Source organism: Rhinoderma darwinii, chromosome 5 (genome assembly GCF_050947455.1).
Source record: "Rhinoderma darwinii isolate aRhiDar2 chromosome 5, aRhiDar2.hap1, whole genome shotgun sequence".
NCBI classification, from domain to species: Eukaryota; Metazoa; Chordata; class Amphibia; order Anura; family Rhinodermatidae; genus Rhinoderma; species Rhinoderma darwinii.
In genome coordinates, this window is record NC_134691.1 from 268,030,445 (window position 1) to 268,046,933 (window position 16,489).

At 42.1% G+C, this 16,489-nt stretch overlaps 1 protein-coding gene across 1 annotated transcript in view; it reads left to right on the forward strand.

Annotated features, from left to right (window-relative positions):
* Nucleotides 1-16,489, forward strand: part of CPNE4 (copine 4) — a 434,578-nt gene that overhangs the window by 244,865 nt on the left and 173,224 nt on the right. The window lies entirely within an intron of this gene.

Below are 16,489 nucleotides of genomic sequence, written 5' to 3' on the forward strand. Positions count from 1 at the left end.
CTTGTAGGTAGCGCCACACAGCCCCTTGTAGGTAGCGCCAGACAGCCCCCTTGTAGGTAGCGCCACACAGCCCCTTGTGGGTAGCGCCAGACAGCCCCCTTGTGGGTAGCGCCAGGCAGCCCCCTTGTAGGTAGCGCCAGACAGCCCCCTTGTAGGTAGTGCCACACAGCCCCCTTGTAGGTAGCGCCACACAGCCCCCTTGTAGATAGCGCCACACAGCCCCCTTGTAGATAGCGCCACACAGCCCCCTTGTAGATAGCGCCACACAGTTCCCTTGTAGATAGCGCCACACAGCCCCCTTGTAGATAGCGCCACACAGCCCCCTGTAGAGTGGGCCGCACAGCCCCCTGTAGGGAGGGCCGCACAGCCCCCTGTAGGGAGTGCCGCAAAGACCCCTGGTAGGGAATGCCACACAGCCCACAGCCCCTGGTAGGGAGTGCCGCACAGCCCACAGCCCCTGGTTGGTAGTGCCCCACAGCCCCCTGGATGGTAGTGCCCCACAGCCACCTGGTTGGTAGTGCCCCACAGCCCCCTGGTTGGTAGTGCCCCATAGCCCTCTGGTTGGTAGTGCCCCACAGCCCCCTGGTCGGTAGTGCCCCACAGCCACCTTATTGGTAGTGCCCCAAAGCCCCCTTATTGGTAGTGCCCCAAAGCCCCCTGGTTGGTAGTGCCACACAGCCCCCTGGTTGGTAGTGCCACACAGCCTACTGCCCCCTGGTTGGTAGTGCCACACAGCCCACTGGTTGGTAGAGCCACACAGCCCCCTGGTAGGTAGTGCCACACAGCCCCCTGGTTGGTAGTGCCACACAGCCCACAGCCCCCTGGTTGGTAGTGCCACACAGCCCACAGCCCCCTGGTTGGTAGTGCCACACAGCCCACAGCCCCCTGGTTGGTAGTGCCACACAGCCCACAGCCCCCTGGTTGGTAGTGCCACACAGCCCACAGCCCCCTGGTAGGTAGTGCCACACTGCCCACCGCCCCCTTGTAGGTAGTGCAAGGACTACGAAATAACCCTGATATCTGGCGGGCAATAGACATTCAAAAAAGGACAACTGTGCAGGAGCACACAAAATACCCAGCTTTCCCAGCTATCAAATAAATGTGTGGAAATAAACTAAGATATAACTTTTATTTAGTCTGAGTAAAGGATTAATCCTTTTAGCTAGATTAAATAAAAGTTATATCTTAGTTTATTTCCACACTTTTTTTTTGATACCCGGGAAAGCTGGGTATTTTGTGTGCTCCTGCACAGTTGTTCTTTGTAGGTAGTGCCACAAAGCCCACAGCCCCCCTGTAGATAGCAACCCCCCCCTTCCAGTAAAGATAACGCCACCGTAGCTCCCTGAAGGAGCGGAATCCCCGTGTGGCCGGGGATTCCGCTCCTGGAGCGCTGCTTGATGCCTCTGTCCATATATGGACAGTGACATCAGGGAAAACTACTGAAGCGGAATCCCCGGTCACAGCGTTGCAGAATCTATGACCGTGGAATCCACTCCAGGAGAAGCTCCTGTCGTCTGTGTCCATGACGTCATTGGCTTCTCCTGGAGTGGAATCCCCGGTCATAGAGTCTGCAATGCTGTGACCGGGGATTCCGCTTCAGGAGTTACCCGTGATGTCACTGTCCATATATGGACAGAAACATCAAGCAGCGCTCCAGGAGCGGAATCCCCGGCAACACGGGGATTCCGCTCCTTCAGGGAGCTACAGTGGCGCTAGTAGACAGCAGAGCAGGGAGATACCTCCCTGCTCTGCTATAGTGCCCCCTGTAGATAGCAACCCCACCCCCCTTCCAGTATAGATAGCGCCACTGTAGCTACCTGAAGGAGCGGAATCCCCGTGTGGCCGGGGATTCCGCTCCTGGAGCGCTGCTTGATGTCACTGTCCATATATGGACAGAAACATCAAGCAGCGCTCCAGGAGCGGAATCTCCGGCCACACGGGGATTCCGCTCCTTCAGGGAGCTACAGTGGTGCTAGTAGACAGCAGAGCAGGGAGATATCTCCCTGCTCTGCTATAGTGCCGTCGCTACCGCTATTGCAGCCGCAGCGCCACCGCCCTCATGCTCGGTGTCACCGCTAGCTATGGCTGCTAGAGCGGTAGCGACGGCCACTAAGTGAAGAAGCGTCGAGGTGGAAAGGCGACTGCAGTTAGTGTGTGTATCGCCGCTGGTAGTTGCAACGGCGCGGGGATACACACACCCGCTGGCGCCCCTCTTGCCGTGTGGCAGCTGGCGCCCTGTGCGACCGCACTGGTCGAACATAGCTAAGTCCGGCCATGCTCATAACTATGAGTTTGTTGTATTCTTTGATAACTCCTAATAGCCAAACGGCACAATATTTTTTGCTGCCGCTTTGGCTAATAGGAGAGCCGACCCGTCCTCTTACTGCGCTGCCCCTATATAGGATAGCATAGTCTGGTGACAGATCTGATTTAATAACATAAGCATTCTTAAAGGGACACTCAACTTAAAGGCTATGTAAACCTTTGAAAAAATAAAATAATGTATCATGTTATTTTAAGCAAATTTATTGTTTTTTATTAAAAAATGTTTTACTTTTTGAGATACAGCTTCTATGTATACTGGAAACATAGTAGCTGTATCTTGCACTCAAACCTGAATCCATCAGGTCTGCAGGACTGACGGCTTTGGTGACAGCGGGTCCTGCGTGTTTCTGATACGCAGGATACACCTAATATCGATCACATCTAAGTTTAAAACTTAAATGTGATCGATAACAGGTGGATCCTGTGTGCCACTGTCACCGAAGCTGTCAGTCCTGCAGGCTTGATGAATTTGGCTATGAGCGCAAATGTATATATATATATATATATATATATATATATATATATATATATATATATATATATATATATATATATATATACTAGTCTTTCTCAGTGAATTAGAAATTGGAATATCATTCCAAAGGTAATTTATTTCAGTAATTCAATTCAAAAAGTGAAACTCATATTATATAGATTAATTACACACAGAGTGATCTATTTCCAGAATTTTTTATTTTAATGTTGATGACTATGGCTAACAGTTAATTAGAATATTATATAAGCCCAATTTCCGAAATGATTTTTAATACCGAAATGTTGACCTATTGAAAAGTATGTACAGTATATGCACTCAATACTAGGCTCCTTTTGCATGAATTACTGCATCAATGTGGCGTGGCATGGTGGCGATCAGCCTGTGGCACTGCTGAGGTGTTATGGAAGCCCAGGTTGCTTTGATAGCAGCCTTCAGCTTGTCTGCACTGTTGGGTCTGGTGTCTCTCATCTTCCTCTTGACAATACCCCATAGATTCTCTATGGGGTTTAGGTCAGGCGAGTTTGCTGGCCAATCAATCATAGTGATACTGTGGCTATTAAACCAGGTATTGGTACTTTTGGCAGTGTGGGAATGTGCCAAGTCCTTCTGAAAAATTAAATCTGCATCTCCACTGATATTCTGATTTTCTAAATGCTGGAAATAGATCACTCTGTGTGTAATGAATCTATATAATTGTCACGTAGGGTTCGTGGACCCACTGGGCTGTACAGCCTTGGCACACTTGGAGCCCATCGCATAGACAAACTTAGGCGAGCGCACCCTATGGGATCTGGCAGGGGAAAGTGGAAGTGAGCGTTGGCGTCTCCTGAGGAGGAGACTGGGGCCAGCGCTCGCCGACCCATGGCTCCAGCCATCAGGGAGAGAGTGAACCTGACGGCCCGCAACCACGGACATGACAGTATCCCCCCTCTTATGCCCCCTCTTCTTGGGACCAGAGCGAGAGAGAAACTTCTTCAGAAGAGTAGGGGCATTGGGGTTCTCCTCTGGTTCTCATAGACCTCTCTTCAGGACCAAACCCCCTCCAATCACCAAATAAAAAGTCTTTCCTCTCACTCTCTTGGTGTCCAAGATCTCCTTAATCTTGAAGGTGTCTGAAGGGCCGCTGGAGGCAACCGCAGGGCTAGGAGTCTTGGTAAAGCGGGTCATGGAATGATAGCCTTCCTTATTCAAAATCCCTTTTACCTTGTACAAATCTCCCACTTTACCAGCACCAAAGCAACCCCAGACCATCACATTACCTCCACCATGCTTAACAGATGGCGTCAGGCACTCTTACAGCATCTTTTCAGTTGTTCTGCATCTCACAAATGTTCTTCTGTGTGATCCAAACACCTCAAACTTCGATTCGTCTGTCCATAACACTTTTTTCCAATCTTCCTCTGTCCAATGTCTGTGTGCTTTTGCCCATATTAATCTTTTCCTTTATTAGCCAGTCTCAGATATGGCTTTTTCTTTGCCACTCTGCCCTGAAGGCCAGCATCCCGGAGTCGCCTCTTCACTGTAGACGTTGACACTGGCGTTCTGTGGGTACTATTTAATGAAGCTGCCAGTTGAGGACCTGTGAGGCGTCTATTTCTAAAACTAGAGACTCTAATGTACTTGTCTTGTTGCTCAGTTGTGCAGCGGGGCATCCCACTTCTCTTTCTACTCTGGTTAGAGCCGTTTGTGCTGTCCTCTCAAGGGAGTAGTACACACCGTTGTAGGAAATTTTCATTTTCTTGGCAATTTCTTGCATGGAATAGCCTTCATTTCTAAGAACAAGAATAGATTGTCGAGTTTCACATGAAAGCTCTCTCTTTCTAGCCATTTTGAGAGTTTAATCGAACCCACAAATGTAATGCTCCAGATTCTAAACTAGCTCAAAGGAAGGTCAGTTTTATAGCTCCTCTAAACAGCAAAACTGTTTACAGCGGTGCTATCATAATTGCACAAGGGTTTTCAAGTGTTTTCTAATCATCCATTAGCCTTCTAACACAGTTAGCAAACACAATGTACCATTAGAACAGTGGAGTGATGTTTGCTGGAAATGGGCCTCTATACACCTATGTAGATATTGCATTAAAAAACAGACGTTTGACGCTAGAATAGTCATTTAGCACATTAACAATGTATAGAGTGTATTTCTGATTAATTTAATGTTATCTTCATTGAAAAAAATAAGGATATTTCTAAGTGACCTTAAACTTTTGAACGGTAGTGTATATATATATATATATATATATATATATATATATATATAAAAGTGTTTAACTGTTTACATAGCCTTTGAAGTTAGGCCTTATTCAGGTGAGCTTATTATACATCTGTGTGCTGTCCGTTAAAAAAACGGACAGCACACGGACCTATGCAATTCAATGGGGCTATTCACACGTGCATGTTTTTTCACGTAGCATGTGTCTGTTACGTGACACTCACTGCATGTCTTATTTTGGGCTGTGTTTGCAGACCACGTCGCCCATTGAAGTCAATGGGTGTGTGTAGCATCTGTGTGCTGTCCGTGTGTTTATACGCACTAGTTGCTAAAAAAAATTATGAGAAAAAAAACAGGAACACTAATGCCACATGGAAAGCACACTGATACCATACGGAACTGAAATGCATGAAATACGGTCCGTTTTTTTGCGGACAAAAAATGGACACGCTCGTCTGAATAAGGCCTTAATCCGTAGGTAACATGTATATATTAGGGACCTGCTAGTGATGCAATTTCTAAATATATTATTTAAAGTAGCTTCAAGGTGGAAATTTAGTGGTAGGTATACACAGGGCAGATTTACTGTTGAGAAATTCACCGCAAATATTCAATGAAATCCACCTCAAATATTCTCACTATTACAAAAGTGTAATCTGTAGGGAAATCCCCTACCTTTCATGCATGCTCTATTCTGCTGCCAATTTGAAAATTGGCAGAAACTCCTAAAATCTGCGTGGATTTTTTCTGCAGTGTGTTAATGAGGTTTTGCAGTAGTTTGTGGAACAGAGGAGCGACACAAGGGAATGCCGGACGCAACGATTCCATTTCAACACGGATACCAGCAGCTGCCGACGGATACCATTGTCTTTAATGGGTTCCGTCAGCTTTCCGTCGGGGTGTTTGCGGTCTTACCGGGAACAATGGCGCAGCATGCTGCGCTATTGTTTCCCAAAATCTCTGATGGATCTGTGAAGGAAGCCCCTAATGGAGCCTCCAATGCAGATGTGAACCCTTAGCGGTTAGTTTTTGTTTTAGATCAGATTATGAAATAGATTACTGTACAATGCTTTGTATAACATCGACACTAGAATACAAAACACTGATGCTAGCTTTGTGAAGGCATTAAGCTGGTAAGGAATGTTGGGATTTCAGCTCTAAAGCCTGCAGAATTGCAAACTAGAGTACAATACAGGCTGTAACAGGATGAGTACATAATAAGTAGCACAATGTATTTGCATAGCTGATCATATGCTTAAATCATTTTTAAACATTAGCTGTATTATGGCACGTTCAGACGTAGCGGAATTGCTGTTGAATTCTGCAGCAGACAGTCCGCAATGGAAATCCACAGCAGCCATTTTTTTCCATTGGTTTCTATACCTTTTTATGTAACTTAGTTCAGACGCTGCAGAATTTTTACACTGCAGCATGCACAGTCTGTTACGGAGAAGTCCGCTGTGATATCCGAAACGTTTGAATTACCTGTCAAATATGCAAATGTTGCTGCAGATTCGTTGCGTAATTGCCGCGAATTTGCAGTAGAAAAATTCTGCCACGTATGTACATGGCCTTAGGGTATTTGGAGTTTTTTGCTGCAGTATTTGAAGCCACAACCAGAAATGGAGAAGTAGAATCTTTCCTACATACTTCCCCTTACTTTACGATCCACTCCTGGTTCTGTCTTCAAAAACGTCATTTAAAAAAACTGCACTGTGTGAATAAGGCCTTGTGAATTTTCAAATTCAGTCAAAAGGAGAATAGAGTACCACCCACATTGCCTCCATTTGGCTGATTTTTATTTGCTTTATACAGTACTCCATATCATTCAGCTATAGTCATCTGAAGTGTGAAGTTAATATCAGGATGACTGCACCACAAAGCAGGTACTGGAATTGAAATTCTTTTATCATTATTTATGGGGTGGAGGGGGCATAGCATAATGCACCTAGCAATGTCATGAAAGTAATATGGAAAATATTATTGTAAGCATTTAATGATGTTAAGTGCACTATACTAACTCAATGTCTACAGATGAGCTGCACTGTCTCAGCTATAGGGTAAAAATTTGTTTTGTATCTCTCCCTAGTGTACTTTGAAACAAAAATGTCTCCACAAAAGTGGCCTTTGGAGCTTAGACTTCATGCATGTGATGATCAAGTTTCTACAACTTATTAATTCGGGTGTTTCAACTTACAGGCTAAAGATACCCTTGTTACCCATAGAAACCAATAAGCTTTCTGATTTTTTTTTTTTTTTTTAAAACATTTCTTAATACGTAAGGTCCCAACTTTTTAATGTTTTTTTTTTTTTTGGTTAGCCATTGGCCATTCAGCACAAAACCTTTTTTTTCTAATGCTAGAATTTTTAGTGCCTGATCACAGAATGGTTGTATACAACTGGGAATGTTTTACTGGTACCAGTCATTTTTTGGGCTGTAGACCAAGTAATCATGGTCATGTCTATGGTGCAAATAACCCTTTATGGTAAAGGTTGCCAAAAAGTAGAGGTTCCCTTTAAGAAGTCACCAGTACAGTTACTATTCACTTCTTTTAGGCTTACAATTCTCTAGTAGGTTGCTCAAGCAGGAACATGTCTATAGACACTTGTGTAGTAGAATATACATGTTTTCATTGTCTTGTAGAAAGTGATTGCAAAGTGGAAGTAGTTTGGGTAAATGCCTGAATGACCTTATGCAAGCTAAATTTCAAGTTGCTTTCAATTTCTAGGTCCTTTATTCTTAGACATACAGGGAGACATTTGTTTAAAAGATTAAAGAATATAGAATTCTGCGGAAGCAAAAAGGAACCTAATTCTTTCCTATAAAAAGATGTGTTTGTCAAGGACACAATTTGAAAAAACTGTAAAATGGTCCATTCATTTCCTTTGGTGGTTTGCAATGTACTTTTAGATGTTCCAGTCAATTGGAGTGGAGTTTAATAACTAACATTACTTTTCTTTAGTGCTATAATTAATTGCAAATGTATTAAAATATCAGGTTAGCATGCTAGGCAACAATACTATTAAATCCTACATACTGTCGATGGTAGAAATGAATCTACTGGAAGTAAAATGTCACTGCTTTGTCTAATGCATTAAATGTTTAATCAAGTTTTATTATTTCATGCTTTATAACGCTAGATTAAAAAACAATATTTTGTAGGTGAATTTAAAGGGAAATTACAGCTGAATTACCTTCTGATATGTCATATAGACATGCATAAAAATAAGACTGGCAGACTCCATGATTTTTGAAGCCCACCAATTCTCAAAATGCATAGCCCGCTTTGCTCTATAGAGTTCCCAAATCCTTTCTACCATGTTTGGAGGTTTTGATCAATAGAACTCTCTTGGAAGAACATTTTTTTAATAATGGGGTATGAAATAATGCACCCTCACCTATCTTGTCTTATTTCTGAAGAAAAATGAAATCCAAGATTATAATGTCGTGTATGCAGTACCTCATTTACATCTCAAGAGAGTGTAGGCACAGCTTGCCTGGCATTTTAGACTCCACCCATCGAATAGGCCACACCTAAAATCACCCATGACTTCAAAATGTTTGTCTGCTCTTATAAAGGTGTCCTCCTCTCACTCCCACAGCACTATGGTTGCAGAATTAAAATATAAATGTACATATGAGTATATTGTGTTCAGTGTATTCAGGTAGATCCGGCCCTGACAGTATGTGTGTGTCCAGTATATGTCCATGGACATACCCAGGTACACCTTTGACTCGTTTTTTTTAAATAAAATTGTGCATCAGTGTAATTGGTGCAACTTCTTAAATACATTTTATTATAAATTATTTTAACTTTTTGAGATACAGCTGTTTCGTATTCTGTATATAGAGCAGCTCTATCTATGACTCAATCATGTATCCGTCAGGTCCGCGGGACTCATGTGTTCAGTGTCAGCGCGTCCTGGATCGAGCTGCTATTGATCACATCTAAGTTCAGAACTTAGATGTAATCGATTACAGATGGATCCTGCCTGTCAGAGACACGCAGGACCCGCTGACACCGAACCCGTCAGTCCCGTGAAACTGACAGATACAGGCTTCAGCGGACGATATGGCTGCTCTGTATACAGGACACAAAGCAGCTGTATCTCAAAAAGTAAAAATAATTTTGAATAAAAAGTATTCAGGAAGTTGCCCAAATAACACTGATGCACAATTTTGGTAAAAAAAGAAAAAAAACTGATTTCAAAGGTGTACATAGACTTTAAAGAGGCTCTGTCACCAGATTTTCCAACCCCTATCTCCTATTGCAGCAGATCGGCGCTGCAATGTAGATAAGAGTAACGTTTTTTTTTTTTCAAAAACGAGCATTTTTGGCCAAGTTATGACCATTTTTATATTTATGCAAATGAGGCTTTCTTAAGTACAACTGGGCGTGTTGTTTAAAGTTAAGTCCAAGTGGGCGTGTATTGTGTGTGTACATCTGGGCGTTTTTACTTGTTTTACTAGCTGGGCGTTGTGAATAGAAGTGTATGATGCTGACGAATTAGCATCATCCACTTCTCTTCCTTAACACCCAGCTTCTGGCAGTGCACAGACACACAGCGTGTTCTCGAGAGATCACGCTGTGACGTCACTTCCTGCCCCAGGTCCTGCATCGTGTCGGACGAGCGAGGACACATCGGCACCAGGCGACAGAGGCTACAGTTGATTCTGCAGCAGCATCGGCGTTTGCAGGTAAGTCGATGTAGCCTCTGTTGCCTGGTGCCGACGTGTCCTCGCTCGTCCGACACGATGCAGGACCTGGGGCAGGAAGTGACGTCACAGTGTGATCTCTCGAGAACACGCTGTGTGTCTGTGCACCGCCAGAAGCTGGGTGTTAACGAAGAGAAGTGGATGATGCTTATTCGTCAGCATCATACACTTCTATTCACAACGCCCAGCTAGTAAAAGAAGTAAAAACGCCCAGATGCACATACACAATACACGCCCACTTGTACATAACTTTAAACACGCCCAGTTGTACTTAAGAAAGGCTCATTTGAATAAATATAAAAAGGTCATAACTCCGATCTGCTGCAATAGGAGATAGGGGTTGGAAAATCTGGTGACAGAGCCTCTTTAATGTACCAGTAACTCCTAGGTTAATGTTTGTTGTATCGGACTCTGATATAACCTTTTTCACAATTGAATTTTTTTTTTAAATTATTGGAATATGGCATATATATGTATTGTTATTGACATTTTATGTGAAAGTAGTGTCTATTTTTTGTTTATAGTCTATATAAGGATCTGTTCACACCTGCATCGTAAGTTTACATTTATAACAATGGACACCAGGGTCAGGTTCTGTCAAAATAGCGCTGTATTTTTTACATAATCTCCTACGGAGGCTCCACACTCAGCCTTCAAAGCAGAACATAAACTTCCATTCTTTGTAATAGTGTCATGTCTCTGTGATATTAAACGCTATTTAAAGGGGTTTTCCCATAAGGGACATTTATGACATATCCACAGGATATGTCATAAATGTCAGATGGATGCGGGTCCCACCTCTGGGACCCGCACTTATCTCCAGAACGGGGCCCCCTAAACGCCGTTCTGCTGCTGTGTTGCGGCAGAATTCTGACCATGAAAAAGGTTAGATAGTCCAGGAATTAAGAAAACAGCGTACCTCGCTGAGCTACGCTGTTTCCGTAAGTCCCATAGAACTGAATATTAGTTACACTACCGTTCAAAAGTTTAGGGTCACTTAGAAATTTCCTTATTTTTGAAAGAAAAGCACAGTTTTTTTCAATGAAGATAACATTAAAGTAATCAGAAATACACTCTATACATTGTTAATGTGCTAAATGACTACTCTAGCTGCAAACGTCTGTTTTTTAATGCAATATCTACATAGGTGTATAGAGGCCCATTTCCAGCAACCATCACTCCAGTGTTCTAATGGTACATTGTGTTTGCTAACTGTGTTAGAAGGCTAATGGATGATTAGAAAACACTTGAAAACCCTTGTGCAATTATGTTAGCACCGCTGTAAACAGTTTTTCTGTTTAGAGGAGCTATAAAACTGACCTTCCTTTGAGCTAGTTGAGAATCTGGAGCATTACATTTGTGGGTTCGATTCAACTCTCAAAATGGCTAGAACAAGAGAGCTTTCATGTGAAACTCGACAGTCTATTCTTGTTCTTAGAAATGAAGGCTATACTATACGAGAAATTGCCAAGAAACTGAATATTTCCTACAACGGTGTGTACTACTCCCTTCAGAGGACAGCACAAACAGGCTCTAACCAGAGTAGAAAGAGAAGTGGGAGGCCCCGTTGCACAACTGGGCAACAAGACAAGTACATTAGAGTCTCTAGTTTGAGAAATAGACGCCTCACAAGTCCTCAACTGGTAGCTTCATTAAATAGTACCCGCAAAATGCCAGTGTCAGCGTCTACAGTGAAGAGGCGACTCCGGGATGCTGGCCTTCAGGGCAGAGTGGAAAAGAAAAAGCCATATCTGAGACTGGCTAATAAAAGGAAAATATTAATATGGGCAAAAGCACACAGACATTGGACAGAGGAAGATTGGAAAAAAGTGTTATGGACAGACGAATCGAAGTTTGAGGCGTTTGGATCACACAGAAGAACATTTGTGAGATGCAGAACTACTGAAAAGATTCTGGAAGAGTGCCTAATGCCATCTGTCAAGCATGGTGGAGGTAATGTGATTGTCTGGGGTTGCTTTGGTGCTGGTAAAGTGGGAGATTTGTACAAGATAAAAGGGATTTTGAATAAGGAAGGCCATCACTCCATTTTGCAACGCCATGCCATACCCTGTGGACAGCACTTGATTGGAGCCAATTTCATCCTACAACAGGACAATGACCCAAAGCACACCTCCAAATTATGCAAGAACTATTTAGGGAAGAAGCAGGCAGCTGGTATTCTATCTGTAATGGAGTGGCCAGCGCAGTCACCAGATCTCAACCCCATAGAGCTGTTGTGGGAGCAGCTTGACCGTATGGTACGCAAGAAGTGCCCATCAAGCCAATCCAACTTGTGGGAGTGGCTTCTGGAAGCATGGGCTGAAATTTCTCCCGATTACCTCAGCAAATTAACAGCTAGAATGCCAAAGGTCTGCAATGCTGTAATTGCTGCGAATGGAGCATTCTTTGACGAAAGCAAAGTTTGAAGGAGAAAATTATTATTTGAAATAAAAATCATTATTTCTAACCTTGTCAATGTCTTGACTATATTTTCTAGTCATTTTGCAACTCATTTGATAAATATAAGTGTGAGTTTTCATGGAAAACACTAAATTGTCTGGGTGACCCCAAACTTTTGAACGGTAGTGTACGTAAACAGCGTAGCTTGGATGCTATGCTGCTTCCGTAACTGCCATTCACTACTATGGGAGTTACAGAAATAGCATAGCTCAGCGAGTCACACATGGACCCTGTATCCAAGACTACAACATGGTATTCTTAGATACATGGCCCATGTCTGATCCTGTCTGATGGGCCCTGTATCTAAGCTTACCACATAGTAGGCTTGTATGTGCCCGTGTATTTTATTACATAGGCCCCAGTTACTATAATAACTTTTATAGATGCATGCTGCCGGGGCCCGGTCACAATTGCAACCGCTGCAACCCAAATGTGGCAGTCGCCCCTGGTCAGAGACACCCCTGGTCTCTGAGGAGAAAACACCTTTACGAGCACCAGATCCTTATCCAAGTTTGTAGGGCACTACATTGGCAAAACAAAAGCAAATGCCACTAAAACCAACATATCAATGGCATTTCTCAGTGATCAATTACATACTGCCTATAAATGTTGGTAGATTTATTATATCACTCACTATATTGTGTTTTAGATTTAGCTTACACTTCTGCCTTTTTTATGGGATGAGAGGTTTACTTATTGGGTTTTTTAAACTTTTCTTAAATTAAAACGTTATACTTGCTGGTGGGTAAACATGAATAATGATTGCTAGGGGTCCCCTTCTCAGTACCCTCAACATTAATCTCTCTAAAGAGCCCTAAGACCTCCAACATAGTCACCTTCCAGCAGTTATACTGGATCCACTATATGTGGCCAAACCCAATCATTATGTGTTATGAATTGCTCAATGAAAGCCATTGACAAGCTTACCATAGCAACAGACCATGCATTTTGTATTGGGGCCCAGTAGTGATAAGGGGTCCAGCAATGCTTCCCCTGCTTTCCAACACACATTCATAGTGTTTACTTGCAGATGACATTAGAGGGAGCTTGCTGCATACAGATATTTTTTACATCTCCCATTGAAGTCAATATTAACTGTATGAATCAATTTGCAGTAAGCTCCCCCTAGTGGTGGCTGCAGGCAGTCAGAATTGTATCATTTAACTCTATCACTGTGAAGGGATGTAGGGAATTTGGAACGCTATCTCTGGAAAAAACACAGCTCTGATGCCTAAAAATAAATATTATGAAATAGTGGAGGACATTAACTTGAATTAAAAAAAAAAAAGTTAATTTTTCATAGCTAGTAAGGGTGTGTTTTACAATGGGGCCCAATGTTTTCTGTACATTCTTCCTGGTGAAAGCATATAAAAAATAATATAATTACCTGATATCCGCATATTTTTGGAAACACTGTTCTATTTTGTACATCATATTCTTTTCCTGTTTTGGCCAATAGAGTTTTGACATACCATATCTGCCAGGCTTCCTGAGCAATTGCTTTTGTATCTCAATCTACTATCGCTTGTATCAGTCATTACTTTTCTTCCCTTTGATAGTTAGAATGTCTGCTCTATTATTGATTGAGGTCAGTATCTATTCTGCAGCAGGCTGGGGACAAAGTCAGTTTTGTGTCAAAAGAGACAGATCAGTTGACCACACTGGCTACCTTCTAAATCTCACGATTAGCCAAAGTGTAAGTGAAAAAAAATTATCACCTTACCCAGATATGTACTTTAATTTCAGATCATTGTGATTTTACCATTGATAAGAAGTGTTGAAAAATTGGGTCTGGTAATCTGTGCTACACATGCTTTGCCGTTTTCTAAATGAGCTCTTCAGAATCTGGCATCTAAAATAAAATGTATTTGTTTTGTCTTGCCTAAAGTCTATGATGTCTACTATGGCTTCAAATATAGTTGTCTTGCTTAGTATCTCTGAGGCCCCATGCACACGACCGTAATTTTTACCTCCCGTAAATACTGGCCGTAAATACGGGTCCTTTGTCACACGTTTTTAACCCATATTTAAACCGTATTTGCGGACCCGTGCCCGTAAATACGGGTCCGTTGTCATCTGTATTCCACCCGTATTTACGGACCCGTAAAAAAAGGGGGGCTGGAAATGATGTCACAATCATGTCCAAAAACCTTAAAAGGGTCACATGATCGCTCAGACGCCATTTACTCTGCTTCTCCTTATTCAAAAATTGAAATCCCCTGACGTCGCCCAGCAACGCTCCCATAATAATGGGTGCACACACGTAGCCACCCGTAATTACGGGAGCCTCATAGACTTCTATGGGCTTGCCCGTGCCGTAACTACGGCCTGAAATAGGACATGTTCTATATTTTTCAGCGACCCGGGCACCTTCCCGTACGCAAACGGGAAGGTTCCCTTTGGCCAATAGAAGTCTATGGGCCTGTAATTACGGGTGTTTTTACGGTCGTGTGCATGGGACCTTAGGGTAAGGAATATTTTAACTATTTTATTACTAAAAACCTAAGTGGTGCCCTGGTGTTTTATGAGAGCAACAAAACACATTGGTGTTAGAACATGTCACCAGTTGGAATCCCAGATATTTTCATATTAGATAACAATTGTGCCAAACTTCTACTTTGAAATTAAAAACATAGGGGGTCATGGCATACAATTTGTTAAGAACCCCTGAGATATACTGTAGCATGTCTGTAAAAGGCAGAGCTATCAATGGGATTGTTTGTCAGGCATAATAACTTCATGAAGAATATAATTCATGCAGTGAAATAATGGTAATACATTTATAGAGCTCAGTAAAAGTGATACAACTATGACATTATTAGTAATGGATATGTTCCCTTTATAAACTGCTAATAACCTGTATGACTGTAGGGAGTTCAGATTGACTGCAAGATTCATCAGATTTGTGGCATCTCATATGCTCTCAATGCACTGCAGTCTCAGTTAATCTGTTGATAGAAATCACACATACTGTGCCTGCATTGTACGAAGGTTATGTTCACGCGGTGCAGAGTTGCCATAGATAACCACGGCAGAAAATGATCATGTTGCGGATTTTAAAATCCACAGCGCCGTCATTATTCCACACTGATTTTTTTCTGGAGCATGTGAATTGGGAATAAAATCCTGACAGAATCTCGAACGTGTGAACATGGCCTAAGAGTATCTGTTACTTAAAATAAATATCTACCTCGTGACACCATGTAGTTTTCAGATTTGGCCTTCTGCGCTGATTAAATTCTGTAATGTATCTTTATAGCAGTCGGAGCACATTTTTTTTTTATACAGAGATTCAAGTGCCCTGCATAGAAATAGATTGTTATGATAATATTAAAAGCTTCCTGAAGCCAGGACTGGGGGAAGCTTAGAAATGTACTGCATAATGTTATAAATTGAATTTAATAACAGAACTGTATGCAGTAAGCTCCTTAGCTCCACCTAGTGGCAACTGCAAGCAAGTTGGATTTTATCATTGGCTCATCTGTCTATTCTGGGGATTTGGAGCTCAGAAAATCAGAGCTTCAATACCTATAGACTAAATAAGGAAACAAAATCATTTCAAGTGTTTACATTCACTCTGAATGTGACTTGAGCCTAGCACATGATAACAGTAAAGTTTAGGGAGCGAGTCCCAACACGCTTCATATGTGGGGTATAGTGGGTGGCACTGTGGGTTAGGTATGTGACTGACTCTGATTGTCCTGATTCTTTGATCTAGAAAGAGACTCACCAAAAAAGAGGGCCAATAGGTCAATGAATATGTATATGTATTTATAACTTGTAAATATAAAAAAAAGTACAGTATACAGTGTATACTGTGTACAGTAATACTAGTTCTAACACCTTATATCATCGTTTAAAAGCACTGGAATAAGCAATGCTGACTGTGTTACTCTTGTCACTCGGTTCCACTACTCCCATAATAAATTTTACAACTACTGTAGCAAGCAAAATCTTTTTCAAAAGCGTTTCTACAAATTATTTTTCTTCTCAATTAAGCATCTTTTTTATGTCGAAATCTAGGTGAAAATGTAAATTATAAAAATACAGTAAAAATACACATTTTAACATAAATGCATCAAAATAGATTTTGCTGCCTATTCAGAGTTACATCAGTATTAGGTGCTGCTTGGGACTGTTTAACATGTACCCTTCACATGTACTGCAGTACTGCCCTCTTCAAATTACCATGTAGAGTACTTGCACAGACCTGGTCCTGGAAATTGACTTTTTAATCTCCACTATTTAATTGTAAAGCATAATCATTATAGGGTTTTAT